The sequence below is a fragment of the Oncorhynchus kisutch genome, unplaced genomic scaffold (assembly GCF_002021735.2).
Source record: "Oncorhynchus kisutch isolate 150728-3 unplaced genomic scaffold, Okis_V2 scaffold3969, whole genome shotgun sequence".
In the NCBI taxonomy this organism is placed as follows: Eukaryota; Metazoa; Chordata; class Actinopteri; order Salmoniformes; family Salmonidae; genus Oncorhynchus; species Oncorhynchus kisutch.
The window spans coordinates 132,501-155,449 of NW_022265914.1; the positions used below are offsets into that span (position 1 = coordinate 132,501).

Sequence of the window (22,949 nt, forward strand, 5' to 3'; positions counted from 1 at the left end):
GGCCCGACCCTGCTTAGCTTCCGAGATCAGACGAGATCAGGCGTACTCAGGCCGGTGTGGTCGTAAGCGAGAAACTATCTCTTGGTGCACTATGTTAAGTGAAAGTGAGTCTGATTAACAGCTGTTGCATTTTCACCATTTAGATAAGCATCTTTGTGTCACTCAAAAAGTGGAAGAAATTGCATATACTGTAGAAATAATTTGTAGCACAGATTGTTGGATGAAATACAAACTAACCTTGCTTACTTATTTCAAAGCAAGGGCACATATTTCAGCCTTGTGGGAAAAAACGGACAAAGAGTTGACGAAAAGCTTACAGCACCTGGTATTCCCAGGCGGTCTCCCATCCAAGTACTAACCAGGCCCGACCCTGCTTAGCTTCCGAGATCAGACGAGATCAGGCGTACTCAGGCCGGTGTGGTCGTAAGCGAGAAACTATCTCTTGGTGCACTATGTTAAGTGAAAGTGAGTCTGATTAACAGCTGTTGCATTTTCACCATTTAGATAAGCATCTTTGTGTCACTCAAAAAGTGGAACAAATTGCATATACTGTAGAAATAATTTGTAGCACAGATTGTTGGATGAAATACAAACTAACCTTGCTTACTTATTTCAAAGCAAGGGCACATATTTCAGCCTTGTGGGAAAAAACGGACAAAGAGTTGACGAAAAGCTTACAGCACCTGGTATTCCCAGGCGGTCTCCCATCCAAGTACTAACCAGGCCCGACCCTGCTTAGCTTCCGAGATCAGACGAGATCAGGCGTACTCAGGCCGGTGTGGTCGTAAGCGAGAAACTATCTCTTGGTGCACTATGTTAAGTGAAAGTGAGTCTGATTAACAGCTGTTGCATTTTCACCATTTAGATAAGCATCTTTGTGTCACTCAAAAAGTGGAAGAAATTGCATATACTGTAGAAATAATTTGTAGCACAGATTGTTGGATGAAATACAAACTAACCTTGCTTACTTATTTCAAAGCAAGGGCACATATTTCAGCCTTGTGGGAAAAAACGGACAAAGAGTTGACGAAAAGCTTACAGCACCTGGTATTCCCAGGCGGTCTCCCATCCAAGTACTAACCAGGCCCGACCCTGCTTAGCTTCCGAGATCAGACGAGATCAGGCGTACTCAGGCCGGTGTGGTCGTAAGCGAGAAACTATCTCTTGGTGCACTATGTTAAGTGAAAGTGAGTCTGATTAACAGCTGTTGCATTTTCACCATTTAGATAAGCATCTTTGTGTCACTCAAAAAGTGGAAGAAATTGCATATACTGTAGAAATAATTTGTAGCACAGATTGTTGGATGAAATACAAACTAACCTTGCTTACTTATTTCAAAGCAAGGGCACATATTTCAGCCTTGTGGGAAAAAACGGACAAAGAGTTGACGAAAAGCTTACAGCACCTGGTATTCCCAGGCGGTCTCCCATCCAAGTACTAACCAGGCCCGACCCTGCTTAGCTTCCGAGATCAGACGAGATCAGGCGTACTCAGGCCGGTGTGGTCGTAAGCGAGAAACTATCTCTTGGTGCACTATGTTAAGTGAAAGTGAGTCTGATTAACAGCTGTTGCATTTTCACCATTTAGATAAGCATCTTTGTGTCACTCAAAAAGTGGAAGAAATTGCATATACTGTAGAAATAATTTGTAGCACAGATTGTTGGATGAAATACAAACTAACCTTGCTTACTTATTTCAAAGCAAGGGCACATATTTCAGCCTTGTGGGAAAAAACGGACAAAGAGTTGACGAAAAGCTTACAGCACCTGGTATTCCCAGGCGGTCTCCCATCCAAGTACTAACCAGGCCCGACCCTGCTTAGCTTCCGAGATCAGACGAGATCAGGCGTACTCAGGCCGGTGTGGTCGTAAGCGAGAAACTATCTCTTGGTGCACTATGTTAAGTGAAAGTGAGTCTGATTAACAGCTGTTGCATTTTCACCATTTAGATAAGCATCTTTGTGTCACTCAAAAAGTGGAAGAAATTGCATATACTGTAGAAATAATTTGTAGCACAGATTGTTGGATGAAATACAAACTAACCTTGCTTACTTATTTCAAAGCAAGGGCACATATTTCAGCCTTGTGGGAAAAAACGGACAAAGAGTTGACGAAAAGCTTACAGCACCTGGTATTCCCAGGCGGTCTCCCATCCAAGTACTAACCAGGCCCGACCCTGCTTAGCTTCCGAGATCAGACGAGATCAGGCGTACTCAGGCCGGTGTGGTCGTAAGCGAGAAACTATCTCTTGGTGCACTATGTTAAGTGAAAGTGAGTCTGATTAACAGCTGTTGCATTTTCACCATTTAGATAAGCATCTTTGTGTCACTCAAAAAGTGGAAGAAATTGCATATACTGTAGAAATAATTTGTAGCACAGATTGTTGGATGAAATACAAACTAACCTTGCTTACTTATTTCAAAGCAAGGGCACATATTTCAGCCTTGTGGGAAAAAACGGACAAAGAGTTGACGAAAAGCTTACAGCACCTGGTATTCCCAGGCGGTCTCCCATCCAAGTACTAACCAGGCCCGACCCTGCTTAGCTTCCGAGATCAGACGAGATCAGGCGTACTCAGGCCGGTGTGGTCGTAAGCGAGAAACTATCTCTTGGTGCACTATGTTAAGTGAAAGTGAGTCTGATTAACAGCTGTTGCATTTTCACCATTTAGATAAGCATCTTTGTGTCACTCAAAAAGTGGAAGAAATTGCATATACTGTAGAAATAATTTGTAGCACAGATTGTTGGATGAAATACAAACTAACCTTGCTTACTTATTTCAAAGCAAGGGCACATATTTCAGCCTTGTGGGAAAAAACGGACAAAGAGTTGACGAAAAGCTTACAGCACCTGGTATTCCCAGGCGGTCTCCCATCCAAGTACTAACCAGGCCCGACCCTGCTTAGCTTCCGAGATCAGACGAGATCAGGCGTACTCAGGCCGGTGTGGTCGTAAGCGAGAAACTATCTCTTGGTGCACTATGTTAAGTGAAAGTGAGTCTGATTAACAGCTGTTGCATTTTCACCATTTAGATAAGCATCTTTGTGTCACTCAAAAAGTGGAACAAATTGCATATACTGTAGAAATAATTTGTAGCACAGATTGTTGGATGAAATACAAACTAACCTTGCTTACTTATTTCAAAGCAAGGGCACATATTTCAGCCTTGTGGGAAAAAACGGACAAAGAGTTGACGAAAAGCTTACAGCACCTGGTATTCCCAGGCGGTCTCCCATCCAAGTACTAACCAGGCCCGACCCTGCTTAGCTTCCGAGATCAGACGAGATCAGGCGTACTCAGGCCGGTGTGGTCGTAAGCGAGAAACTATCTCTTGGTGCACTATGTTAAGTGAAAGTGAGTCTGATTAACAGCTGTTGCATTTTCACCATTTAGATAAGCATCTTTGTGTCACTCAAAAAGTGGAAGAAATTGCATATACTGTAGAAATAATTTGTAGCACAGATTGTTGGATGAAATACAAACTAACCTTGCTTACTTATTTCAAAGCAAGGGCACATATTTCAGCCTTGTGGGAAAAAACGGACAAAGAGTTGACGAAAAGCTTACAGCACCTGGTATTCCCAGGCGGTCTCCCATCCAAGTACTAACCAGGCCCGACCCTGCTTAGCTTCCGAGATCAGACGAGATCAGGCGTACTCAGGCCGGTGTGGTCGTAAGCGAGAAACTATCTCTTGGTGCACTATGTTAAGTGAAAGTGAGTCTGATTAACAGCTGTTGCATTTTCACCATTTAGATAAGCATCTTTGTGTCACTCAAAAAGTGGAAGAAATTGCATATACTGTAGAAATAATTTGTAGCACAGATTGTTGGATGAAATACAAACTAACCTTGCTTACTTATTTCAAAGCAAGGGCACATATTTCAGCCTTGTGGGAAAAAACGGACAAAGAGTTGACGAAAAGCTTACAGCACCTGGTATTCCCAGGCGGTCTCCCATCCAAGTACTAACCAGGCCCGACCCTGCTTAGCTTCCGAGATCAGACGAGATCAGGCGTACTCAGGCCGGTGTGGTCGTAAGCGAGAAACTATCTCTTGGTGCACTATGTTAAGTGAAAGTGAGTCTGATTAACAGCTGTTGCATTTTCACCATTTAGATAAGCATCTTTGTGTCACTCAAAAAGTGGAAGAAATTGCATATACTGTAGAAATAATTTGTAGCACAGATTGTTGGATGAAATACAAACTAACCTTGCTTACTTATTTCAAAGCAAGGGCACATATTTCAGCCTTGTGGGAAAAAACGGACAAAGAGTTGACGAAAAGCTTACAGCACCTGGTATTCCCAGGCGGTCTCCCATCCAAGTACTAACCAGGCCCGACCCTGCTTAGCTTCCGAGATCAGACGAGATCAGGCGTACTCAGGCCGGTGTGGTCGTAAGCGAGAAACTATCTCTTGGTGCACTATGTTAAGTGAAAGTGAGTCTGATTAACAGCTGTTGCATTTTCACCATTTAGATAAGCATCTTTGTGTCACTCAAAAAGTGGAAGAAATTGCATATACTGTAGAAATAATTTGTAGCACAGATTGTTGGATGAAATACAAACTAACCTTGCTTACTTATTTCAAAGCAAGGGCACATATTTCAGCCTTGTGGGAAAAAACGGACAAAGAGTTGACGAAAAGCTTACAGCACCTGGTATTCCCAGGCGGTCTCCCATCCAAGTACTAACCAGGCCCGACCCTGCTTAGCTTCCGAGATCAGACGAGATCAGGCGTACTCAGGCCGGTGTGGTCGTAAGCGAGAAACTATCTCTTGGTGCACTATGTTAAGTGAAAGTGAGTCTGATTAACAGCTGTTGCATTTTCACCATTTAGATAAGCATCTTTGTGTCACTCAAAAAGTGGAAGAAATTGCATATACTGTAGAAATAATTTGTAGCACAGATTGTTGGATGAAATACAAACTAACCTTGCTTACTTATTTCAAAGCAAGGGCACATATTTCAGCCTTGTGGGAAAAAACGGACAAAGAGTTGACGAAAAGCTTACAGCACCTGGTATTCCCAGGCGGTCTCCCATCCAAGTACTAACCAGGCCCGACCCTGCTTAGCTTCCGAGATCAGACGAGATCAGGCGTACTCAGGCCGGTGTGGTCGTAAGCGAGAAACTATCTCTTGGTGCACTATGTTAAGTGAAAGTGAGTCTGATTAACAGCTGTTGCATTTTCACCATTTAGATAAGCATCTTTGTGTCACTCAAAAAGTGGAAGAAATTGCATATACTGTAGAAATAATTTGTAGCACAGATTGTTGGATGAAATACAAACTAACCTTGCTTACTTATTTCAAAGCAAGGGCACATATTTCAGCCTTGTGGGAAAAAACGGACAAAGAGTTGACGAAAAGCTTACAGCACCTGGTATTCCCAGGCGGTCTCCCATCCAAGTACTAACCAGGCCCGACCCTGCTTAGCTTCCGAGATCAGACGAGATCAGGCGTACTCAGGCCGGTGTGGTCGTAAGCGAGAAACTATCTCTTGGTGCACTATGTTAAGTGAAAGTGAGTCTGATTAACAGCTGTTGCATTTTCACCATTTAGATAAGCATCTTTGTGTCACTCAAAAAGTGGAAGAAATTGCATATACTGTAGAAATAATTTGTAGCACAGATTGTTGGATGAAATACAAACTAACCTTGCTTACTTATTTCAAAGCAAGGGCACATATTTCAGCCTTGTGGGAAAAAACGGACAAAGAGTTGACGAAAAGCTTACAGCACCTGGTATTCCCAGGCGGTCTCCCATCCAAGTACTAACCAGGCCCGACCCTGCTTAGCTTCCGAGATCAGACGAGATCAGGCGTACTCAGGCCGGTGTGGTCGTAAGCGAGAAACTATCTCTTGGTGCACTATGTTAAGTGAAAGTGAGTCTGATTAACAGCTGTTGCATTTTCACCATTTAGATAAGCATCTTTGTGTCACTCAAAAAGTGGAAGAAATTGCATATACTGTAGAAATAATTTGTAGCACAGATTGTTGGATGAAATACAAACTAACCTTGCTTACTTATTTCAAAGCAAGGGCACATATTTCAGCCTTGTGGGAAAAAACGGACAAAGAGTTGACGAAAAGCTTACAGCACCTGGTATTCCCAGGCGGTCTCCCATCCAAGTACTAACCAGGCCCGACCCTGCTTAGCTTCCGAGATCAGACGAGATCAGGCGTACTCAGGCCGGTGTGGTCGTAAGCGAGAAACTATCTCTTGGTGCACTATGTTAAGTGAAAGTGAGTCTGATTAACAGCTGTTGCATTTTCACCATTTAGATAAGCATCTTTGTGTCACTCAAAAAGTGGAAGAAATTGCATATACTGTAGAAATAATTTGTAGCACAGATTGTTGGATGAAATACAAACTAACCTTGCTTACTTATTTCAAAGCAAGGGCACATATTTCAGCCTTGTGGGAAAAAACGGACAAAGAGTTGACGAAAAGCTTACAGCACCTGGTATTCCCAGGCGGTCTCCCATCCAAGTACTAACCAGGCCCGACCCTGCTTAGCTTCCGAGATCAGACGAGATCAGGCGTACTCAGGCCGGTGTGGTCGTAAGCGAGAAACTATCTCTTGGTGCACTATGTTAAGTGAAAGTGAGTCTGATTAACAGCTGTTGCATTTTCACCATTTAGATAAGCATCTTTGTGTCACTCAAAAAGTGGAAGAAATTGCATATACTGTAGAAATAATTTGTAGCACAGATTGTTGGATGAAATACAAACTAACCTTGCTTACTTATTTCAAAGCAAGGGCACATATTTCAGCCTTGTGGGAAAAAACGGACAAAGAGTTGACGAAAAGCTTACAGCACCTGGTATTCCCAGGCGGTCTCCCATCCAAGTACTAACCAGGCCCGACCCTGCTTAGCTTCCGAGATCAGACGAGATCAGGCGTACTCAGGCCGGTGTGGTCGTAAGCGAGAAACTATCTCTTGGTGCACTATGTTAAGTGAAAGTGAGTCTGATTAACAGCTGTTGCATTTTCACCATTTAGATAAGCATCTTTGTGTCACTCAAAAAGTGGAAGAAATTGCATATACTGTAGAAATAATTTGTAGCACAGATTGTTGGATGAAATACAAACTAACCTTGCTTACTTATTTCAAAGCAAGGGCACATATTTCAGCCTTGTGGGAAAAAACGGACAAAGAGTTGACGAAAAGCTTACAGCACCTGGTATTCCCAGGCGGTCTCCCATCCAAGTACTAACCAGGCCCGACCCTGCTTAGCTTCCGAGATCAGACGAGATCAGGCGTACTCAGGCCGGTGTGGTCGTAAGCGAGAAACTATCTCTTGGTGCACTATGTTAAGTGAAAGTGAGTCTGATTAACAGCTGTTGCATTTTCACCATTTAGATAAGCATCTTTGTGTCACTCAAAAAGTGGAAGAAATTGCATATACTGTAGAAATAATTTGTAGCACAGATTGTTGGATGAAATACAAACTAACCTTGCTTACTTATTTCAAAGCAAGGGCACATATTTCAGCCTTGTGGGAAAAAACGGACAAAGAGTTGACGAAAAGCTTACAGCACCTGGTATTCCCAGGCGGTCTCCCATCCAAGTACTAACCAGGCCCGACCCTGCTTAGCTTCCGAGATCAGACGAGATCAGGCGTACTCAGGCCGGTGTGGTCGTAAGCGAGAAACTATCTCTTGGTGCACTATGTTAAGTGAAAGTGAGTCTGATTAACAGCTGTTGCATTTTCACCATTTAGATAAGCATCTTTGTGTCACTCAAAAAGTGGAAGAAATTGCATATACTGTAGAAATAATTTGTAGCACAGATTGTTGGATGAAATACAAACTAACCTTGCTTACTTATTTCAAAGCAAGGGCACATATTTCAGCCTTGTGGGAAAAAACGGACAAAGAGTTGACGAAAAGCTTACAGCACCTGGTATTCCCAGGCGGTCTCCCATCCAAGTACTAACCAGGCCCGACCCTGCTTAGCTTCCGAGATCAGACGAGATCAGGCGTACTCAGGCCGGTGTGGTCGTAAGCGAGAAACTATCTCTTGGTGCACTATGTTAAGTGAAAGTGAGTCTGATTAACAGCTGTTGCATTTTCACCATTTAGATAAGCATCTTTGTGTCACTCAAAAAGTGGAAGAAATTGCATATACTGTAGAAATAATTTGTAGCACAGATTGTTGGATGAAATACAAACTAACCTTGCTTACTTATTTCAAAGCAAGGGCACATATTTCAGCCTTGTGGGAAAAAACGGACAAAGAGTTGACGAAAAGCTTACAGCACCTGGTATTCCCAGGCGGTCTCCCATCCAAGTACTAACCAGGCCCGACCCTGCTTAGCTTCCGAGATCAGACGAGATCAGGCGTACTCAGGCCGGTGTGGTCGTAAGCGAGAAACTATCTCTTGGTGCACTATGTTAAGTGAAAGTGAGTCTGATTAACAGCTGTTGCATTTTCACCATTTAGATAAGCATCTTTGTGTCACTCAAAAAGTGGAAGAAATTGCATATACTGTAGAAATAATTTGTAGCACAGATTGTTGGATGAAATACAAACTAACCTTGCTTACTTATTTCAAAGCAAGGGCACATATTTCAGCCTTGTGGGAAAAAACGGACAAAGAGTTGACGAAAAGCTTACAGCACCTGGTATTCCCAGGCGGTCTCCCATCCAAGTACTAACCAGGCCCGACCCTGCTTAGCTTCCGAGATCAGACGAGATCAGGCGTACTCAGGCCGGTGTGGTCGTAAGCGAGAAACTATCTCTTGGTGCACTATGTTAAGTGAAAGTGAGTCTGATTAACAGCTGTTGCATTTTCACCATTTAGATAAGCATCTTTGTGTCACTCAAAAAGTGGAAGAAATTGCATATACTGTAGAAATAATTTGTAGCACAGATTGTTGGATGAAATACAAACTAACCTTGCTTACTTATTTCAAAGCAAGGGCACATATTTCAGCCTTGTGGGAAAAAACGGACAAAGAGTTGACGAAAAGCTTACAGCACCTGGTATTCCCAGGCGGTCTCCCATCCAAGTACTAACCAGGCCCGACCCTGCTTAGCTTCCGAGATCAGACGAGATCAGGCGTACTCAGGCCGGTGTGGTCGTAAGCGAGAAACTATCTCTTGGTGCACTATGTTAAGTGAAAGTGAGTCTGATTAACAGCTGTTGCATTTTCACCATTTAGATAAGCATCTTTGTGTCACTCAAAAAGTGGAAGAAATTGCATATACTGTAGAAATAATTTGTAGCACAGATTGTTGGATGAAATACAAACTAACCTTGCTTACTTATTTCAAAGCAAGGGCACATATTTCAGCCTTGTGGGAAAAAACGGACAAAGAGTTGACGAAAAGCTTACAGCACCTGGTATTCCCAGGCGGTCTCCCATCCAAGTACTAACCAGGCCCGACCCTGCTTAGCTTCCGAGATCAGACGAGATCAGGCGTACTCAGGCCGGTGTGGTCGTAAGCGAGAAACTATCTCTTGGTGCACTATGTTAAGTGAAAGTGAGTCTGATTAACAGCTGTTGCATTTTCACCATTTAGATAAGCATCTTTGTGTCACTCAAAAAGTGGAAGAAATTGCATATACTGTAGAAATAATTTGTAGCACAGATTGTTGGATGAAATACAAACTAACCTTGCTTACTTATTTCAAAGCAAGGGCACATATTTCAGCCTTGTGGGAAAAAACGGACAAAGAGTTGACGAAAAGCTTACAGCACCTGGTATTCCCAGGCGGTCTCCCATCCAAGTACTAACCAGGCCCGACCCTGCTTAGCTTCCGAGATCAGACGAGATCAGGCGTACTCAGGCCGGTGTGGTCGTAAGCGAGAAACTATCTCTTGGTGCACTATGTTAAGTGAAAGTGAGTCTGATTAACAGCTGTTGCATTTTCACCATTTAGATAAGCATCTTTGTGTCACTCAAAAAGTGGAACAAATTGCATATACTGTAGAAATAATTTGTAGCACAGATTGTTGGATGAAATACAAACTAACCTTGCTTACTTATTTCAAAGCAAGGGCACATATTTCAGCCTTGTGGGAAAAAACGGACAAAGAGTTGACGAAAAGCTTACAGCACCTGGTATTCCCAGGCGGTCTCCCATCCAAGTACTAACCAGGCCCGACCCTGCTTAGCTTCCGAGATCAGACGAGATCAGGCGTACTCAGGCCGGTGTGGTCGTAAGCGAGAAACTATCTCTTGGTGCACTATGTTAAGTGAAAGTGAGTCTGATTAACAGCTGTTGCATTTTCACCATTTAGATAAGCATCTTTGTGTCACTCAAAAAGTGGAAGAAATTGCATATACTGTAGAAATAATTTGTAGCACAGATTGTTGGATGAAATACAAACTAACCTTGCTTACTTATTTCAAAGCAAGGGCACATATTTCAGCCTTGTGGGAAAAAACGGACAAAGAGTTGACGAAAAGCTTACAGCACCTGGTATTCCCAGGCGGTCTCCCATCCAAGTACTAACCAGGCCCGACCCTGCTTAGCTTCCGAGATCAGACGAGATCAGGCGTACTCAGGCCGGTGTGGTCGTAAGCGAGAAACTATCTCTTGGTGCACTATGTTAAGTGAAAGTGAGTCTGATTAACAGCTGTTGCATTTTCACCATTTAGATAAGCATCTTTGTGTCACTCAAAAAGTGGAAGAAATTGCATATACTGTAGAAATAATTTGTAGCACAGATTGTTGGATGAAATACAAACTAACCTTGCTTACTTATTTCAAAGCAAGGGCACATATTTCAGCCTTGTGGGAAAAAACGGACAAAGAGTTGACGAAAAGCTTACAGCACCTGGTATTCCCAGGCGGTCTCCCATCCAAGTACTAACCAGGCCCGACCCTGCTTAGCTTCCGAGATCAGACGAGATCAGGCGTACTCAGGCCGGTGTGGTCGTAAGCGAGAAACTATCTCTTGGTGCACTATGTTAAGTGAAAGTGAGTCTGATTAACAGCTGTTGCATTTTCACCATTTAGATAAGCATCTTTGTGTCACTCAAAAAGTGGAAGAAATTGCATATACTGTAGAAATAATTTGTAGCACAGATTGTTGGATGAAATACAAACTAACCTTGCTTACTTATTTCAAAGCAAGGGCACATATTTCAGCCTTGTGGGAAAAAACGGACAAAGAGTTGACGAAAAGCTTACAGCACCTGGTATTCCCAGGCGGTCTCCCATCCAAGTACTAACCAGGCCCGACCCTGCTTAGCTTCCGAGATCAGACGAGATCAGGCGTACTCAGGCCGGTGTGGTCGTAAGCGAGAAACTATCTCTTGGTGCACTATGTTAAGTGAAAGTGAGTCTGATTAACAGCTGTTGCATTTTCACCATTTAGATAAGCATCTTTGTGTCACTCAAAAAGTGGAAGAAATTGCATATACTGTAGAAATAATTTGTAGCACAGATTGTTGGATGAAATACAAACTAACCTTGCTTACTTATTTCAAAGCAAGGGCACATATTTCAGCCTTGTGGGAAAAAACGGACAAAGAGTTGACGAAAAGCTTACAGCACCTGGTATTCCCAGGCGGTCTCCCATCCAAGTACTAACCAGGCCCGACCCTGCTTAGCTTCCGAGATCAGACGAGATCAGGCGTACTCAGGCCGGTGTGGTCGTAAGCGAGAAACTATCTCTTGGTGCACTATGTTAAGTGAAAGTGAGTCTGATTAACAGCTGTTGCATTTTCACCATTTAGATAAGCATCTTTGTGTCACTCAAAAAGTGGAAGAAATTGCATATACTGTAGAAATAATTTGTAGCACAGATTGTTGGATGAAATACAAACTAACCTTGCTTACTTATTTCAAAGCAAGGGCACATATTTCAGCCTTGTGGGAAAAAACGGACAAAGAGTTGACGAAAAGCTTACAGCACCTGGTATTCCCAGGCGGTCTCCCATCCAAGTACTAACCAGGCCCGACCCTGCTTAGCTTCCGAGATCAGACGAGATCAGGCGTACTCAGGCCGGTGTGGTCGTAAGCGAGAAACTATCTCTTGGTGCACTATGTTAAGTGAAAGTGAGTCTGATTAACAGCTGTTGCATTTTCACCATTTAGATAAGCATCTTTGTGTCACTCAAAAAGTGGAAGAAATTGCATATACTGTAGAAATAATTTGTAGCACAGATTGTTGGATGAAATACAAACTAACCTTGCTTACTTATTTCAAAGCAAGGGCACATATTTCAGCCTTGTGGGAAAAAACGGACAAAGAGTTGACGAAAAGCTTACAGCACCTGGTATTCCCAGGCGGTCTCCCATCCAAGTACTAACCAGGCCCGACCCTGCTTAGCTTCCGAGATCAGACGAGATCAGGCGTACTCAGGCCGGTGTGGTCGTAAGCGAGAAACTATCTCTTGGTGCACTATGTTAAGTGAAAGTGAGTCTGATTAACAGCTGTTGCATTTTCACCATTTAGATAAGCATCTTTGTGTCACTCAAAAAGTGGAAGAAATTGCATATACTGTAGAAATAATTTGTAGCACAGATTGTTGGATGAAATACAAACTAACCTTGCTTACTTATTTCAAAGCAAGGGCACATATTTCAGCCTTGTGGGAAAAAACGGACAAAGAGTTGACGAAAAGCTTACAGCACCTGGTATTCCCAGGCGGTCTCCCATCCAAGTACTAACCAGGCCCGACCCTGCTTAGCTTCCGAGATCAGACGAGATCAGGCGTACTCAGGCCGGTGTGGTCGTAAGCGAGAAACTATCTCTTGGTGCACTATGTTAAGTGAAAGTGAGTCTGATTAACAGCTGTTGCATTTTCACCATTTAGATAAGCATCTTTGTGTCACTCAAAAAGTGGAACAAATTGCATATACTGTAGAAATAATTTGTAGCACAGATTGTTGGATGAAATACAAACTAACCTTGCTTACTTATTTCAAAGCAAGGGCACATATTTCAGCCTTGTGGGAAAAAACGGACAAAGAGTTGACGAAAAGCTTACAGCACCTGGTATTCCCAGGCGGTCTCCCATCCAAGTACTAACCAGGCCCGACCCTGCTTAGCTTCCGAGATCAGACGAGATCAGGCGTACTCAGGCCGGTGTGGTCGTAAGCGAGAAACTATCTCTTGGTGCACTATGTTAAGTGAAAGTGAGTCTGATTAACAGCTGTTGCATTTTCACCATTTAGATAAGCATCTTTGTGTCACTCAAAAAGTGGAAGAAATTGCATATACTGTAGAAATAATTTGTAGCACAGATTGTTGGATGAAATACAAACTAACCTTGCTTACTTATTTCAAAGCAAGGGCACATATTTCAGCCTTGTGGGAAAAAACGGACAAAGAGTTGACGAAAAGCTTACAGCACCTGGTATTCCCAGGCGGTCTCCCATCCAAGTACTAACCAGGCCCGACCCTGCTTAGCTTCCGAGATCAGACGAGATCAGGCGTACTCAGGCCGGTGTGGTCGTAAGCGAGAAACTATCTCTTGGTGCACTATGTTAAGTGAAAGTGAGTCTGATTAACAGCTGTTGCATTTTCACCATTTAGATAAGCATCTTTGTGTCACTCAAAAAGTGGAAGAAATTGCATATACTGTAGAAATAATTTGTAGCACAGATTGTTGGATGAAATACAAACTAACCTTGCTTACTTATTTCAAAGCAAGGGCACATATTTCAGCCTTGTGGGAAAAAACGGACAAAGAGTTGACGAAAAGCTTACAGCACCTGGTATTCCCAGGCGGTCTCCCATCCAAGTACTAACCAGGCCCGACCCTGCTTAGCTTCCGAGATCAGACGAGATCAGGCGTACTCAGGCCGGTGTGGTCGTAAGCGAGAAACTATCTCTTGGTGCACTATGTTAAGTGAAAGTGAGTCTGATTAACAGCTGTTGCATTTTCACCATTTAGATAAGCATCTTTGTGTCACTCAAAAAGTGGAAGAAATTGCATATACTGTAGAAATAATTTGTAGCACAGATTGTTGGATGAAATACAAACTAACCTTGCTTACTTATTTCAAAGCAAGGGCACATATTTCAGCCTTGTGGGAAAAAACGGACAAAGAGTTGACGAAAAGCTTACAGCACCTGGTATTCCCAGGCGGTCTCCCATCCAAGTACTAACCAGGCCCGACCCTGCTTAGCTTCCGAGATCAGACGAGATCAGGCGTACTCAGGCCGGTGTGGTCGTAAGCGAGAAACTATCTCTTGGTGCACTATGTTAAGTGAAAGTGAGTCTGATTAACAGCTGTTGCATTTTCACCATTTAGATAAGCATCTTTGTGTCACTCAAAAAGTGGAAGAAATTGCATATACTGTAGAAATAATTTGTAGCACAGATTGTTGGATGAAATACAAACTAACCTTGCTTACTTATTTCAAAGCAAGGGCACATATTTCAGCCTTGTGGGAAAAAACGGACAAAGAGTTGACGAAAAGCTTACAGCACCTGGTATTCCCAGGCGGTCTCCCATCCAAGTACTAACCAGGCCCGACCCTGCTTAGCTTCCGAGATCAGACGAGATCAGGCGTACTCAGGCCGGTGTGGTCGTAAGCGAGAAACTATCTCTTGGTGCACTATGTTAAGTGAAAGTGAGTCTGATTAACAGCTGTTGCATTTTCACCATTTAGATAAGCATCTTTGTGTCACTCAAAAAGTGGAACAAATTGCATATACTGTAGAAATAATTTGTAGCACAGATTGTTGGATGAAATACAAACTAACCTTGCTTACTTATTTCAAAGCAAGGGCACATATTTCAGCCTTGTGGGAAAAAACGGACAAAGAGTTGACGAAAAGCTTACAGCACCTGGTATTCCCAGGCGGTCTCCCATCCAAGTACTAACCAGGCCCGACCCTGCTTAGCTTCCGAGATCAGACGAGATCAGGCGTACTCAGGCCGGTGTGGTCGTAAGCGAGAAACTATCTCTTGGTGCACTATGTTAAGTGAAAGTGAGTCTGATTAACAGCTGTTGCATTTTCACCATTTAGATAAGCATCTTTGTGTCACTCAAAAAGTGGAAGAAATTGCATATACTGTAGAAATAATTTGTAGCACAGATTGTTGGATGAAATACAAACTAACCTTGCTTACTTATTTCAAAGCAAGGGCACATATTTCAGCCTTGTGGGAAAAAACGGACAAAGAGTTGACGAAAAGCTTACAGCACCTGGTATTCCCAGGCGGTCTCCCATCCAAGTACTAACCAGGCCCGACCCTGCTTAGCTTCCGAGATCAGACGAGATCAGGCGTACTCAGGCCGGTGTGGTCGTAAGCGAGAAACTATCTCTTGGTGCACTATGTTAAGTGAAAGTGAGTCTGATTAACAGCTGTTGCATTTTCACCATTTAGATAAGCATCTTTGTGTCACTCAAAAAGTGGAAGAAATTGCATATACTGTAGAAATAATTTGTAGCACAGATTGTTGGATGAAATACAAACTAACCTTGCTTACTTATTTCAAAGCAAGGGCACATATTTCAGCCTTGTGGGAAAAAACGGACAAAGAGTTGACGAAAAGCTTACAGCACCTGGTATTCCCAGGCGGTCTCCCATCCAAGTACTAACCAGGCCCGACCCTGCTTAGCTTCCGAGATCAGACGAGATCAGGCGTACTCAGGCCGGTGTGGTCGTAAGCGAGAAACTATCTCTTGGTGCACTATGTTAAGTGAAAGTGAGTCTGATTAACAGCTGTTGCATTTTCACCATTTAGATAAGCATCTTTGTGTCACTCAAAAAGTGGAAGAAATTGCATATACTGTAGAAATAATTTGTAGCACAGATTGTTGGATGAAATACAAACTAACCTTGCTTACTTATTTCAAAGCAAGGGCACATATTTCAGCCTTGTGGGAAAAAACGGACAAAGAGTTGACGAAAAGCTTACAGCACCTGGTATTCCCAGGCGGTCTCCCATCCAAGTACTAACCAGGCCCGACCCTGCTTAGCTTCCGAGATCAGACGAGATCAGGCGTACTCAGGCCGGTGTGGTCGTAAGCGAGAAACTATCTCTTGGTGCACTATGTTAAGTGAAAGTGAGTCTGATTAACAGCTGTTGCATTTTCACCATTTAGATAAGCATCTTTGTGTCACTCAAAAAGTGGAAGAAATTGCATATACTGTAGAAATAATTTGTAGCACAGATTGTTGGATGAAATACAAACTAACCTTGCTTACTTATTTCAAAGCAAGGGCACATATTTCAGCCTTGTGGGAAAAAACGGACAAAGAGTTGACGAAAAGCTTACAGCACCTGGTATTCCCAGGCGGTCTCCCATCCAAGTACTAACCAGGCCCGACCCTGCTTAGCTTCCGAGATCAGACGAGATCAGGCGTACTCAGGCCGGTGTGGTCGTAAGCGAGAAACTATCTCTTGGTGCACTATGTTAAGTGAAAGTGAGTCTGATTAACAGCTGTTGCATTTTCACCATTTAGATAAGCATCTTTGTGTCACTCAAAAAGTGGAAGAAATTGCATATACTGTAGAAATAATTTGTAGCACAGATTGTTGGATGAAATACAAACTAACCTTGCTTACTTATTTCAAAGCAAGGGCACATATTTCAGCCTTGTGGGAAAAAACGGACAAAGAGTTGACGAAAAGCTTACAGCACCTGGTATTCCCAGGCGGTCTCCCATCCAAGTACTAACCAGGCCCGACCCTGCTTAGCTTCCGAGATCAGACGAGATCAGGCGTACTCAGGCCGGTGTGGTCGTAAGCGAGAAACTATCTCTTGGTGCACTATGTTAAGTGAAAGTGAGTCTGATTAACAGCTGTTGCATTTTCACCATTTAGATAAGCATCTTTGTGTCACTCAAAAAGTGGAAGAAATTGCATATACTGTAGAAATAATTTGTAGCACAGATTGTTGGATGAAATACAAACTAACCTTGCTTACTTATTTCAAAGCAAGGGCACATATTTCAGCCTTGTGGGAAAAAACGGACAAAGAGTTGACGAAAAGCTTACAGCACCTGGTATTCCCAGGCGGTCTCCCATCCAAGTACTAACCAGGCCCGACCCTGCTTAGCTTCCGAGATCAGACGAGATCAGGCGTACTCAGGCCGGTGTGGTCGTAAGCGAGAAACTATCTCTTGGTGCACTATGTTAAGTGAAAGTGAGTCTGATTAACAGCTGTTGCATTTTCACCATTTAGATAAGCATCTTTGTGTCACTCAAAAAGTGGAAGAAATTGCATATACTGTAGAAATAATTTGTAGCACAGATTGTTGGATGAAATACAAACTAACCTTGCTTACTTATTTCAAAGCAAGGGCACATATTTCAGCCTTGTGGGAAAAAACGGACAAAGAGTTGACGAAAAGCTTACAGCACCTGGTATTCCCAGGCGGTCTCCCATCCAAGTACTAACCAGGCCCGACCCTGCTTAGCTTCCGAGATCAGACGAGATCAGGCGTACTCAGGCCGGTGTGGTCGTAAGCGAGAAACTATCTCTTGGTGCACTATGTTAAGTGAAAGTGAGTCTGATTAACAGCTGTTGCATTTTCACCATTTAGATAAGCATCTTTGTGTCACTCAAAAAGTGGAAGAAATTGCATATACTGTAGAAATAATTTGTAGCACAGATTGTTGGATGAAATACAAACTAACCTTGCTTACTTATTTCAAAGCAAGGGCACATATTTCAGCCTTGTGGGAAAAAACGGACAAAGAGTTGACGAAAAGCTTACAGCACCTGGTATTCCCAGGCGGTCTCCCATCCAAGTACTAACCAGGCCCGACCCTGCTTAGCTTCCGAGATCAGACGAGATCAGGCGTACTCAGGCCGGTGTGGTCGTAAGCGAGAAACTATCTCTTGGTGCACTATGTTAAGTGAAAGTGAGTCTGATTAACAGCTGTTGCATTTTCACCATTTAGATAAGCATCTTTGTGTCACTCAAAAAGTGGAAGAAATTGCATATACTGTAGAAATAATTTGTAGCACAGATTGTTGGATGAAATACAAACTAACCTTGCTTACTTATTTCAAAGCAAGGGCACATATTTCAGCCTTGTGGGAAAAAACGGACAAAGAGTTGACGAAAAGCTTACAGCACCTGGTATTCCCAGGCGGTCTCCCATCCAAGTACTAACCAGGCCCGACCCTGCTTAGCTTCCGAGATCAGACGAGATCAGGCGTACTCAGGCCGGTGTGGTCGTAAGCGAGAAACTATCTCTTGGTGCACTATGTTAAGTGAAAGTGAGTCTGATTAACAGCTGTTGCATTTTCACCATTTAGATAAGCATCTTTGTGTCACTCAAAAAGTGGAAGAAATTGCATATACTGTAGAAATAATTTGTAGCACAGATTGTTGGATGAAATACAAACTAACCTTGCTTACTTATTTCAAAGCAAGGGCACATATTTCAGCCTTGTGGGAAAAAACGGACAAAGAGTTGACGAAAAGCTTACAGCACCTGGTATTCCCAGGCGGTCTCCCATCCAAGTACTAACCAGGCCCGACCCTGCTTAGCTTCCGAGATCAGACGAGATCAGGCGTACTCAGGCCGGTGTGGTCGTAAGCGAGAAACTATCTCTTGGTGCACTATGTTAAGTGAAAGTGAGTCTGATTAACAGCTGTTGCATTTTCACCATTTAGATAAGCATCTTTGTGTCACTCAAAAAGTGGAAGAAATTGCATATACTGTAGAAATAATTTGTAGCACAGATTGTTGGATGAAATACAAACTAACCTTGCTTACTTATTTCAAAGCAAGGGCACATATTTCAGCCTTGTGGGAAAAAACGGACAAAGAGTTGACGAAAAGCTTACAGCACCTGGTATTCCCAGGCGGTCTCCCATCCAAGTACTAACCAGGCCCGACCCTGCTTAGCTTCCGAGATCAGACGAGATCAGGCGTACTCAGGCCGGTGTGGTCGTAAGCGAGAAACTATCTCTTGGTGCACTATGTTAAGTGAAAGTGAGTCTGATTAACAGCTGTTGCATTTTCACCATTTAGATAAGCATCTTTGTGTCACTCAAAAAGTGGAAGAAATTGCATATACTGTAGAAATAATTTGTAGCACAGATTGTTGGATGAAATACAAACTAACCTTGCTTACTTATTTCAAAGCAAGGGCACATATTTCAGCCTTGTGGGAAAAAACGGACAAAGAGTTGACGAAAAGCTTACAGCACCTGGTATTCCCAGGCGGTCTCCCATCCAAGTACTAACCAGGCCCGACCCTGCTTAGCTTCCGAGATCAGACGAGATCAGGCGTACTCAGGCCGGTGTGGTCGTAAGCGAGAAACTATCTCTTGGTGCACTATGTTAAGTGAAAGTGAGTCTGATTAACAGCTGTTGCATTTTCACCATTTAGATAAGCATCTTTGTGTCACTCAAAAAGTGGAAGAAATTGCATATACTGTAGAAATAATTTGTAGCACAGATTGTTGGATGAAATACAAACTAACCTTGCTTACTTATTTCAAAGCAAGGGCACATATTTCAGCCTTGTGGGAAAAAACGGACAAAGAGTTGACGAAAAGCTTACAGCACCTGGTATTCCCAGGCGGTCTCCCATCCAAGTACTAACCAGGCCCGACCCTGCTTAGCTTCCGAGATCAGACGAGATCAGGCGTACTCAGGCCGGTGTGGTCGTAAGCGAGAAACTATCTCTTGGTGCACTATGTTAAGTGAAAGTGAGTCTGATTAACAGCTGTTGCATTTTCACCATTTAGATAAGCATCTTTGTGTCACTCAAAAAGTGGAAGAAATTGCATATACTGTAGAAATAATTTGTAGCACAGATTGTTGGATGAAATACAAACTAACCTTGCTTACTTATTTCAAAGCAAGGGCACATATTTCAGCCTTGTGGGAAAAAACGGACAAAGAGTTGACGAAAAGCTTACAGCACCTGGTATTCCCAGGCGGTCTCCCATCCAAGTACTAACCAGGCCCGACCCTGCTTAGCTTCCGAGATCAGACGAGATCAGGCGTACTCAGGCCGGTGTGGTCGTAAGCGAGAAACTATCTCTTGGTGCACTATGTTAAGTGAAAGTGAGTCTGATTAACAGCTGTTGCATTTTCACCATTTAGATAAGCATCTTTGTGTCACTCAAAAAGTGGAAGAAATTGCATATACTGTAGAAATAATTTGTAGCACAGATTGTTGGATGAAATACAAACTAACCTTGCTTACTTATTTCAAAGCAAGGGCACATATTTCAGCCTTGTGGGAAAAAACGGACAAAGAGTTGACGAAAAGCTTACAGCACCTGGTATTCCCAGGCGGTCTCCCATCCAAGTACTAACCAGGCCCGACCCTGCTTAGCTTCCGAGATCAGACGAGATCAGGCGTACTCAGGCCGGTGTGGTCGTAAGCGAGAAACTATCTCTTGGTGCACTATGTTAAGTGAAAGTGAGTCTGATTAACAGCTGTTGCATTTTCACCATTTAGATAAGCATCTTTGTGTCACTCAAAAAGTGGAAGAAATTGCATATACTGTAGAAATAATTTGTAGCACAGATTGTTGGATGAAATACAAACTAACCTTGCTTACTTATTTCAAAGCAAGGGCACATATTTCAGCCTTGTGGGAAAAAACGGACAAAGAGTTGACGAAAAGCTTACAGCACCTGGTATTCCCAGGCAGGTCTCCCATCCAAGTACTAACCAGGCCCGACCCTGCTTAGCTTCCGAGATCAGACGAGATCAGGCGTACTCAGGCCGGTGTGGTCGTAAGCGAGAAACTATCTCTTGGTGCACTATGTTAAGTGAAAGTGAGTCTGATTAACAGCTGTTGCATTTTCACCATTTAGATAAGCATCTTTGTGTCACTCAAAAAGTGGAAGAAATTGCATATACTGTAGAAATAATTTGTAGCACAGATTGTTGGATGAAATACAAACTAACCTTGCTTACTTATTTCAAAGCAAGGGCACATATTTCAGCCTTGTGGGAAAAAACGGACAAAGAGTTGACGAAAAGCTTACAGCACCTGGTATTCCCAGGCGGTCTCCCATCCAAGTACTAACCAGGCCCGACCCTGCTTAGCTTCCGAGATCAGACGAGATCAGGCGTACTCAGGCCGGTGTGGTCGTAAGCGAGAAACTATCTCTTGGTGCACTATGTTAAGTGAAAGTGAGTCTGATTAACAGCTGTTGCATTTTCACCATTTAGATAAGCATCTTTGTGTCACTCAAAAAGTGGAAGAAATTGCATATACTGTAGAAATAATTTGTAGCACAGATTGTTGGATGAAATACAAACTAACCTTGCTTACTTATTTCAAAGCAAGGGCACATATTTCAGCCTTGTGGGAAAAAACGGACAAAGAGTTGACGAAAAGCTTACAGCACCTGGTATTCCCAGGCGGTCTCCCATCCAAGTACTAACCAGGCCCGACCCTGCTTAGCTTCCGAGATCAGACGAGATCAGGCGTACTCAGGCCGGTGTGGTCGTAAGCGAGAAACTATCTCTTGGTGCACTATGTTAAGTGAAAGTGAGTCTGATTAACAGCTGTTGCATTTTCACCATTTAGATAAGCATCTTTGTGTCACTCAAAAAGTGGAAGAAATTGCATATACTGTAGAAATAATTTGTAGCACAGATTGTTGGATGAAATACAAACTAACCTTGCTTACTTATTTCAAAGCAAGGGCACATATTTCAGCCTTGTGGGAAAAAACGGACAAAGAGTTGACGAAAAGCTTACAGCACCTGGTATTCCCAGGCGGTCTCCCATCCAAGTACTAACCAGGCCCGACCCTGCTTAGCTTCCGAGATCAGACGAGATCAGGCGTACTCAGGCCGGTGTGGTCGTAAGCGAGAAACTATCTCTTGGTGCACTATGTTAAGTGAAAGTGAGTCTGATTAACAGCTGTTGCATTTTCACCATTTAGATAAGCATCTTTGTGTCACTCAAAAAGTGGAAGAAATTGCATATACTGTAGAAATAATTTGTAGCACAGATTGTTGGATGAAATACAAACTAACCTTGCTTACTTATTTCAAAGCAAGGGCACATATTTCAGCCTTGTGGGAAAAAACGGACAAAGAGTTGACGAAAAGCTTACAGCACCTGGTATTCCCAGGCGGTCTCCCATCCAAGTACTAACCAGGCCCGACCCTGCTTAGCTTCCGAGATCAGACGAGATCAGGCGTACTCAGGCCGGTGTGGTCGTAAGCGAGAAACTATCTCTTGGTGCACTATGTTAAGTGAAAGTGAGTCTGATTAACAGCTGTTGCATTTTCACCATTTAGATAAGCATCTTTGTGTCACTCAAAAAGTGGAAGAAATTGCATATACTGTAGAAATAATTTGTAGCACAGATTGTTGGATGAAATACAAACTAACCTTGCTTACTTATTTCAAAGCAAGGGCACATATTTCAGCCTTGTGGGAAAAAACGGACAAAGAGTTGACGAAAAGCTTACAGCACCTGGTATTCCCAGGCGGTCTCCCATCCAAGTACTAACCAGGCCCGACCCTGCTTAGCTTCCGAGATCAGACGAGATCAGGCGTACTCAGGCCGGTGTGGTCGTAAGCGAGAAACTATCTCTTGGTGCACTATGTTAAGTGAAAGTGAGTCTGATTAACAGCTGTTGCATTTTCACCATTTAGATAAGCATCTTTGTGTCACTCAAAAAGTGGAAGAAATTGCATATACTGTAGAAATAATTTGTAGCACAGATTGTTGGATGAAATACAAACTAACCTTGCTTACTTATTTCAAAGCAAGGGCACATATTTCAGCCTTGTGGGAAAAAACGGACAAAGAGTTGACGAAAAGCTTACAGCACCTGGTATTCCCAGGCGGTCTCCCATCCAAGTACTAACCAGGCCCGACCCTGCTTAGCTTCCGAGATCAGACGAGATCAGGCGTACTCAGGCCGGTGTGGTCGTAAGCGAGAAACTATCTCTTGGTGCACTATGTTAAGTGAAAGTGAGTCTGATTAACAGCTGTTGCATTTTCACCATTTAGATAAGCATCTTTGTGTCACTCAAAAAGTGGAAGAAATTGCATATACTGTAGAAATAATTTGT

At 42.9% G+C, this 22,949-nt stretch overlaps 63 non-coding genes and 1 pseudogene across 63 annotated transcripts in view; all 64 read right to left on the reverse strand.

The window, feature by feature from the left end:
* The window catches only part of LOC116372689 (5S ribosomal RNA), a 119-nt gene extending 51 nt beyond the window's left edge, over positions 1 to 68 (reverse strand). Inside the window, exon 1 of the ribosomal RNA XR_004209283.1 lies at positions 1 to 68. This exon is cut by the window's left edge and continues 51 nt beyond it. This is a non-coding gene — a ribosomal RNA (5S ribosomal RNA).
* A 242-nt stretch (positions 69 to 310) lies between these two features.
* Positions 311 to 429, reverse strand: LOC116372692 (5S ribosomal RNA). The gene has a single exon (XR_004209285.1). It is a non-coding gene; the product is annotated as a 5S ribosomal RNA (ribosomal RNA).
* A 242-nt stretch (positions 430 to 671) lies between these two features.
* Positions 672 to 790, reverse strand: LOC116372693 (5S ribosomal RNA). Its single transcript, XR_004209286.1, has one exon. It is a non-coding gene; the product is annotated as a 5S ribosomal RNA (ribosomal RNA).
* A 242-nt stretch (positions 791 to 1,032) lies between these two features.
* Positions 1,033 to 1,151, reverse strand: LOC116372694 (5S ribosomal RNA). The gene has a single exon (XR_004209287.1). It is a non-coding gene; the product is annotated as a 5S ribosomal RNA (ribosomal RNA).
* Positions 1,152 to 1,393: 242 nt separating this feature from the next.
* Positions 1,394 to 1,512, reverse strand: LOC116372695 (5S ribosomal RNA). Its single transcript, XR_004209288.1, has one exon. It is a non-coding gene; the product is annotated as a 5S ribosomal RNA (ribosomal RNA).
* Positions 1,513 to 1,754: 242 nt separating this feature from the next.
* Positions 1,755 to 1,873, reverse strand: LOC116372696 (5S ribosomal RNA). Its single transcript, XR_004209289.1, has one exon. It is a non-coding gene; the product is annotated as a 5S ribosomal RNA (ribosomal RNA).
* Positions 1,874 to 2,115: 242 nt separating this feature from the next.
* On the reverse strand, positions 2,116 to 2,234 carry LOC116372697 (5S ribosomal RNA). The gene has a single exon (XR_004209290.1). It is a non-coding gene; the product is annotated as a 5S ribosomal RNA (ribosomal RNA).
* A 242-nt stretch (positions 2,235 to 2,476) lies between these two features.
* LOC116372698 (5S ribosomal RNA) lies at positions 2,477 to 2,595 on the reverse strand. Its single transcript, XR_004209291.1, has one exon. It is a non-coding gene; the product is annotated as a 5S ribosomal RNA (ribosomal RNA).
* Positions 2,596 to 2,837: 242 nt separating this feature from the next.
* Positions 2,838 to 2,956, reverse strand: LOC116372699 (5S ribosomal RNA). Its single transcript, XR_004209292.1, has one exon. It is a non-coding gene; the product is annotated as a 5S ribosomal RNA (ribosomal RNA).
* A 242-nt stretch (positions 2,957 to 3,198) lies between these two features.
* On the reverse strand, positions 3,199 to 3,317 carry LOC116372700 (5S ribosomal RNA). The gene has a single exon (XR_004209293.1). It is a non-coding gene; the product is annotated as a 5S ribosomal RNA (ribosomal RNA).
* A 242-nt stretch (positions 3,318 to 3,559) lies between these two features.
* Positions 3,560 to 3,678, reverse strand: LOC116372701 (5S ribosomal RNA). Its single transcript, XR_004209294.1, has one exon. It is a non-coding gene; the product is annotated as a 5S ribosomal RNA (ribosomal RNA).
* A 242-nt stretch (positions 3,679 to 3,920) lies between these two features.
* On the reverse strand, positions 3,921 to 4,039 carry LOC116372704 (5S ribosomal RNA). Its single transcript, XR_004209296.1, has one exon. It is a non-coding gene; the product is annotated as a 5S ribosomal RNA (ribosomal RNA).
* A 242-nt stretch (positions 4,040 to 4,281) lies between these two features.
* On the reverse strand, positions 4,282 to 4,400 carry LOC116372705 (5S ribosomal RNA). Its single transcript, XR_004209297.1, has one exon. It is a non-coding gene; the product is annotated as a 5S ribosomal RNA (ribosomal RNA).
* A 242-nt stretch (positions 4,401 to 4,642) lies between these two features.
* On the reverse strand, positions 4,643 to 4,761 carry LOC116372706 (5S ribosomal RNA). Its single transcript, XR_004209298.1, has one exon. It is a non-coding gene; the product is annotated as a 5S ribosomal RNA (ribosomal RNA).
* Positions 4,762 to 5,003: 242 nt separating this feature from the next.
* On the reverse strand, positions 5,004 to 5,122 carry LOC116372707 (5S ribosomal RNA). Its single transcript, XR_004209299.1, has one exon. It is a non-coding gene; the product is annotated as a 5S ribosomal RNA (ribosomal RNA).
* Positions 5,123 to 5,364: 242 nt separating this feature from the next.
* LOC116372708 (5S ribosomal RNA) lies at positions 5,365 to 5,483 on the reverse strand. Its single transcript, XR_004209300.1, has one exon. It is a non-coding gene; the product is annotated as a 5S ribosomal RNA (ribosomal RNA).
* Positions 5,484 to 5,725: 242 nt separating this feature from the next.
* LOC116372709 (5S ribosomal RNA) lies at positions 5,726 to 5,844 on the reverse strand. The gene has a single exon (XR_004209301.1). It is a non-coding gene; the product is annotated as a 5S ribosomal RNA (ribosomal RNA).
* A 242-nt stretch (positions 5,845 to 6,086) lies between these two features.
* On the reverse strand, positions 6,087 to 6,205 carry LOC116372710 (5S ribosomal RNA). The gene has a single exon (XR_004209302.1). It is a non-coding gene; the product is annotated as a 5S ribosomal RNA (ribosomal RNA).
* A 242-nt stretch (positions 6,206 to 6,447) lies between these two features.
* Positions 6,448 to 6,566, reverse strand: LOC116372711 (5S ribosomal RNA). Its single transcript, XR_004209303.1, has one exon. It is a non-coding gene; the product is annotated as a 5S ribosomal RNA (ribosomal RNA).
* Positions 6,567 to 6,808: 242 nt separating this feature from the next.
* Positions 6,809 to 6,927, reverse strand: LOC116372712 (5S ribosomal RNA). Its single transcript, XR_004209304.1, has one exon. It is a non-coding gene; the product is annotated as a 5S ribosomal RNA (ribosomal RNA).
* Positions 6,928 to 7,169: 242 nt separating this feature from the next.
* On the reverse strand, positions 7,170 to 7,288 carry LOC116372714 (5S ribosomal RNA). Its single transcript, XR_004209305.1, has one exon. It is a non-coding gene; the product is annotated as a 5S ribosomal RNA (ribosomal RNA).
* A 242-nt stretch (positions 7,289 to 7,530) lies between these two features.
* Positions 7,531 to 7,649, reverse strand: LOC116372716 (5S ribosomal RNA). Its single transcript, XR_004209307.1, has one exon. It is a non-coding gene; the product is annotated as a 5S ribosomal RNA (ribosomal RNA).
* A 242-nt stretch (positions 7,650 to 7,891) lies between these two features.
* Positions 7,892 to 8,010, reverse strand: LOC116372717 (5S ribosomal RNA). The gene has a single exon (XR_004209308.1). It is a non-coding gene; the product is annotated as a 5S ribosomal RNA (ribosomal RNA).
* A 242-nt stretch (positions 8,011 to 8,252) lies between these two features.
* LOC116372718 (5S ribosomal RNA) lies at positions 8,253 to 8,371 on the reverse strand. Its single transcript, XR_004209309.1, has one exon. It is a non-coding gene; the product is annotated as a 5S ribosomal RNA (ribosomal RNA).
* A 242-nt stretch (positions 8,372 to 8,613) lies between these two features.
* Positions 8,614 to 8,732, reverse strand: LOC116372719 (5S ribosomal RNA). The gene has a single exon (XR_004209310.1). It is a non-coding gene; the product is annotated as a 5S ribosomal RNA (ribosomal RNA).
* Positions 8,733 to 8,974: 242 nt separating this feature from the next.
* On the reverse strand, positions 8,975 to 9,093 carry LOC116372720 (5S ribosomal RNA). Its single transcript, XR_004209311.1, has one exon. It is a non-coding gene; the product is annotated as a 5S ribosomal RNA (ribosomal RNA).
* A 242-nt stretch (positions 9,094 to 9,335) lies between these two features.
* On the reverse strand, positions 9,336 to 9,454 carry LOC116372721 (5S ribosomal RNA). The gene has a single exon (XR_004209312.1). It is a non-coding gene; the product is annotated as a 5S ribosomal RNA (ribosomal RNA).
* A 242-nt stretch (positions 9,455 to 9,696) lies between these two features.
* On the reverse strand, positions 9,697 to 9,815 carry LOC116372722 (5S ribosomal RNA). Its single transcript, XR_004209313.1, has one exon. It is a non-coding gene; the product is annotated as a 5S ribosomal RNA (ribosomal RNA).
* A 242-nt stretch (positions 9,816 to 10,057) lies between these two features.
* On the reverse strand, positions 10,058 to 10,176 carry LOC116372723 (5S ribosomal RNA). Its single transcript, XR_004209314.1, has one exon. It is a non-coding gene; the product is annotated as a 5S ribosomal RNA (ribosomal RNA).
* Positions 10,177 to 10,418: 242 nt separating this feature from the next.
* Positions 10,419 to 10,537, reverse strand: LOC116372724 (5S ribosomal RNA). The gene has a single exon (XR_004209315.1). It is a non-coding gene; the product is annotated as a 5S ribosomal RNA (ribosomal RNA).
* A 242-nt stretch (positions 10,538 to 10,779) lies between these two features.
* LOC116372725 (5S ribosomal RNA) lies at positions 10,780 to 10,898 on the reverse strand. Its single transcript, XR_004209316.1, has one exon. It is a non-coding gene; the product is annotated as a 5S ribosomal RNA (ribosomal RNA).
* A 242-nt stretch (positions 10,899 to 11,140) lies between these two features.
* On the reverse strand, positions 11,141 to 11,259 carry LOC116372727 (5S ribosomal RNA). Its single transcript, XR_004209318.1, has one exon. It is a non-coding gene; the product is annotated as a 5S ribosomal RNA (ribosomal RNA).
* A 242-nt stretch (positions 11,260 to 11,501) lies between these two features.
* LOC116372728 (5S ribosomal RNA) lies at positions 11,502 to 11,620 on the reverse strand. The gene has a single exon (XR_004209319.1). It is a non-coding gene; the product is annotated as a 5S ribosomal RNA (ribosomal RNA).
* Positions 11,621 to 11,862: 242 nt separating this feature from the next.
* On the reverse strand, positions 11,863 to 11,981 carry LOC116372729 (5S ribosomal RNA). Its single transcript, XR_004209320.1, has one exon. It is a non-coding gene; the product is annotated as a 5S ribosomal RNA (ribosomal RNA).
* Positions 11,982 to 12,223: 242 nt separating this feature from the next.
* Positions 12,224 to 12,342, reverse strand: LOC116372730 (5S ribosomal RNA). Its single transcript, XR_004209321.1, has one exon. It is a non-coding gene; the product is annotated as a 5S ribosomal RNA (ribosomal RNA).
* A 242-nt stretch (positions 12,343 to 12,584) lies between these two features.
* Positions 12,585 to 12,703, reverse strand: LOC116372731 (5S ribosomal RNA). The gene has a single exon (XR_004209322.1). It is a non-coding gene; the product is annotated as a 5S ribosomal RNA (ribosomal RNA).
* A 242-nt stretch (positions 12,704 to 12,945) lies between these two features.
* LOC116372732 (5S ribosomal RNA) lies at positions 12,946 to 13,064 on the reverse strand. The gene has a single exon (XR_004209323.1). It is a non-coding gene; the product is annotated as a 5S ribosomal RNA (ribosomal RNA).
* A 242-nt stretch (positions 13,065 to 13,306) lies between these two features.
* Positions 13,307 to 13,425, reverse strand: LOC116372733 (5S ribosomal RNA). The gene has a single exon (XR_004209324.1). It is a non-coding gene; the product is annotated as a 5S ribosomal RNA (ribosomal RNA).
* A 242-nt stretch (positions 13,426 to 13,667) lies between these two features.
* On the reverse strand, positions 13,668 to 13,786 carry LOC116372734 (5S ribosomal RNA). The gene has a single exon (XR_004209325.1). It is a non-coding gene; the product is annotated as a 5S ribosomal RNA (ribosomal RNA).
* A 242-nt stretch (positions 13,787 to 14,028) lies between these two features.
* On the reverse strand, positions 14,029 to 14,147 carry LOC116372735 (5S ribosomal RNA). Its single transcript, XR_004209326.1, has one exon. It is a non-coding gene; the product is annotated as a 5S ribosomal RNA (ribosomal RNA).
* Positions 14,148 to 14,389: 242 nt separating this feature from the next.
* On the reverse strand, positions 14,390 to 14,508 carry LOC116372736 (5S ribosomal RNA). The gene has a single exon (XR_004209327.1). It is a non-coding gene; the product is annotated as a 5S ribosomal RNA (ribosomal RNA).
* A 242-nt stretch (positions 14,509 to 14,750) lies between these two features.
* LOC116372738 (5S ribosomal RNA) lies at positions 14,751 to 14,869 on the reverse strand. The gene has a single exon (XR_004209329.1). It is a non-coding gene; the product is annotated as a 5S ribosomal RNA (ribosomal RNA).
* Positions 14,870 to 15,111: 242 nt separating this feature from the next.
* Positions 15,112 to 15,230, reverse strand: LOC116372739 (5S ribosomal RNA). Its single transcript, XR_004209330.1, has one exon. It is a non-coding gene; the product is annotated as a 5S ribosomal RNA (ribosomal RNA).
* Positions 15,231 to 15,472: 242 nt separating this feature from the next.
* LOC116372740 (5S ribosomal RNA) lies at positions 15,473 to 15,591 on the reverse strand. Its single transcript, XR_004209331.1, has one exon. It is a non-coding gene; the product is annotated as a 5S ribosomal RNA (ribosomal RNA).
* Positions 15,592 to 15,833: 242 nt separating this feature from the next.
* On the reverse strand, positions 15,834 to 15,952 carry LOC116372741 (5S ribosomal RNA). Its single transcript, XR_004209332.1, has one exon. It is a non-coding gene; the product is annotated as a 5S ribosomal RNA (ribosomal RNA).
* Positions 15,953 to 16,194: 242 nt separating this feature from the next.
* Positions 16,195 to 16,313, reverse strand: LOC116372742 (5S ribosomal RNA). Its single transcript, XR_004209333.1, has one exon. It is a non-coding gene; the product is annotated as a 5S ribosomal RNA (ribosomal RNA).
* A 242-nt stretch (positions 16,314 to 16,555) lies between these two features.
* Positions 16,556 to 16,674, reverse strand: LOC116372743 (5S ribosomal RNA). Its single transcript, XR_004209334.1, has one exon. It is a non-coding gene; the product is annotated as a 5S ribosomal RNA (ribosomal RNA).
* A 242-nt stretch (positions 16,675 to 16,916) lies between these two features.
* Positions 16,917 to 17,035, reverse strand: LOC116372744 (5S ribosomal RNA). Its single transcript, XR_004209335.1, has one exon. It is a non-coding gene; the product is annotated as a 5S ribosomal RNA (ribosomal RNA).
* A 242-nt stretch (positions 17,036 to 17,277) lies between these two features.
* LOC116372745 (5S ribosomal RNA) lies at positions 17,278 to 17,396 on the reverse strand. The gene has a single exon (XR_004209336.1). It is a non-coding gene; the product is annotated as a 5S ribosomal RNA (ribosomal RNA).
* Positions 17,397 to 17,638: 242 nt separating this feature from the next.
* LOC116372746 (5S ribosomal RNA) lies at positions 17,639 to 17,757 on the reverse strand. The gene has a single exon (XR_004209337.1). It is a non-coding gene; the product is annotated as a 5S ribosomal RNA (ribosomal RNA).
* A 242-nt stretch (positions 17,758 to 17,999) lies between these two features.
* On the reverse strand, positions 18,000 to 18,118 carry LOC116372747 (5S ribosomal RNA). The gene has a single exon (XR_004209338.1). It is a non-coding gene; the product is annotated as a 5S ribosomal RNA (ribosomal RNA).
* A 242-nt stretch (positions 18,119 to 18,360) lies between these two features.
* Positions 18,361 to 18,479, reverse strand: LOC116372749 (5S ribosomal RNA). The gene has a single exon (XR_004209340.1). It is a non-coding gene; the product is annotated as a 5S ribosomal RNA (ribosomal RNA).
* Positions 18,480 to 18,721: 242 nt separating this feature from the next.
* Positions 18,722 to 18,840, reverse strand: LOC116372750 (5S ribosomal RNA). The gene has a single exon (XR_004209341.1). It is a non-coding gene; the product is annotated as a 5S ribosomal RNA (ribosomal RNA).
* A 242-nt stretch (positions 18,841 to 19,082) lies between these two features.
* On the reverse strand, positions 19,083 to 19,201 carry LOC116372751 (5S ribosomal RNA). The gene has a single exon (XR_004209342.1). It is a non-coding gene; the product is annotated as a 5S ribosomal RNA (ribosomal RNA).
* A 242-nt stretch (positions 19,202 to 19,443) lies between these two features.
* LOC116372752 (5S ribosomal RNA) lies at positions 19,444 to 19,562 on the reverse strand. The gene has a single exon (XR_004209343.1). It is a non-coding gene; the product is annotated as a 5S ribosomal RNA (ribosomal RNA).
* Positions 19,563 to 19,804: 242 nt separating this feature from the next.
* Positions 19,805 to 19,923, reverse strand: LOC116372753 (5S ribosomal RNA). Its single transcript, XR_004209344.1, has one exon. It is a non-coding gene; the product is annotated as a 5S ribosomal RNA (ribosomal RNA).
* Positions 19,924 to 20,165: 242 nt separating this feature from the next.
* LOC116372754 (5S ribosomal RNA) lies at positions 20,166 to 20,284 on the reverse strand. Its single transcript, XR_004209345.1, has one exon. It is a non-coding gene; the product is annotated as a 5S ribosomal RNA (ribosomal RNA).
* A 242-nt stretch (positions 20,285 to 20,526) lies between these two features.
* Positions 20,527 to 20,646, reverse strand: LOC116372853 (uncharacterized; annotated as a pseudogene).
* Positions 20,647 to 20,888: 242 nt separating this feature from the next.
* LOC116372755 (5S ribosomal RNA) lies at positions 20,889 to 21,007 on the reverse strand. Its single transcript, XR_004209346.1, has one exon. It is a non-coding gene; the product is annotated as a 5S ribosomal RNA (ribosomal RNA).
* A 242-nt stretch (positions 21,008 to 21,249) lies between these two features.
* Positions 21,250 to 21,368, reverse strand: LOC116372756 (5S ribosomal RNA). Its single transcript, XR_004209347.1, has one exon. It is a non-coding gene; the product is annotated as a 5S ribosomal RNA (ribosomal RNA).
* Positions 21,369 to 21,610: 242 nt separating this feature from the next.
* Positions 21,611 to 21,729, reverse strand: LOC116372757 (5S ribosomal RNA). Its single transcript, XR_004209348.1, has one exon. It is a non-coding gene; the product is annotated as a 5S ribosomal RNA (ribosomal RNA).
* A 242-nt stretch (positions 21,730 to 21,971) lies between these two features.
* On the reverse strand, positions 21,972 to 22,090 carry LOC116372758 (5S ribosomal RNA). Its single transcript, XR_004209349.1, has one exon. It is a non-coding gene; the product is annotated as a 5S ribosomal RNA (ribosomal RNA).
* Positions 22,091 to 22,332: 242 nt separating this feature from the next.
* On the reverse strand, positions 22,333 to 22,451 carry LOC116372760 (5S ribosomal RNA). The gene has a single exon (XR_004209351.1). It is a non-coding gene; the product is annotated as a 5S ribosomal RNA (ribosomal RNA).
* A 242-nt stretch (positions 22,452 to 22,693) lies between these two features.
* On the reverse strand, positions 22,694 to 22,812 carry LOC116372761 (5S ribosomal RNA). The gene has a single exon (XR_004209352.1). It is a non-coding gene; the product is annotated as a 5S ribosomal RNA (ribosomal RNA).
* Positions 22,813 to 22,949: the final 137 nt, after the last annotated feature.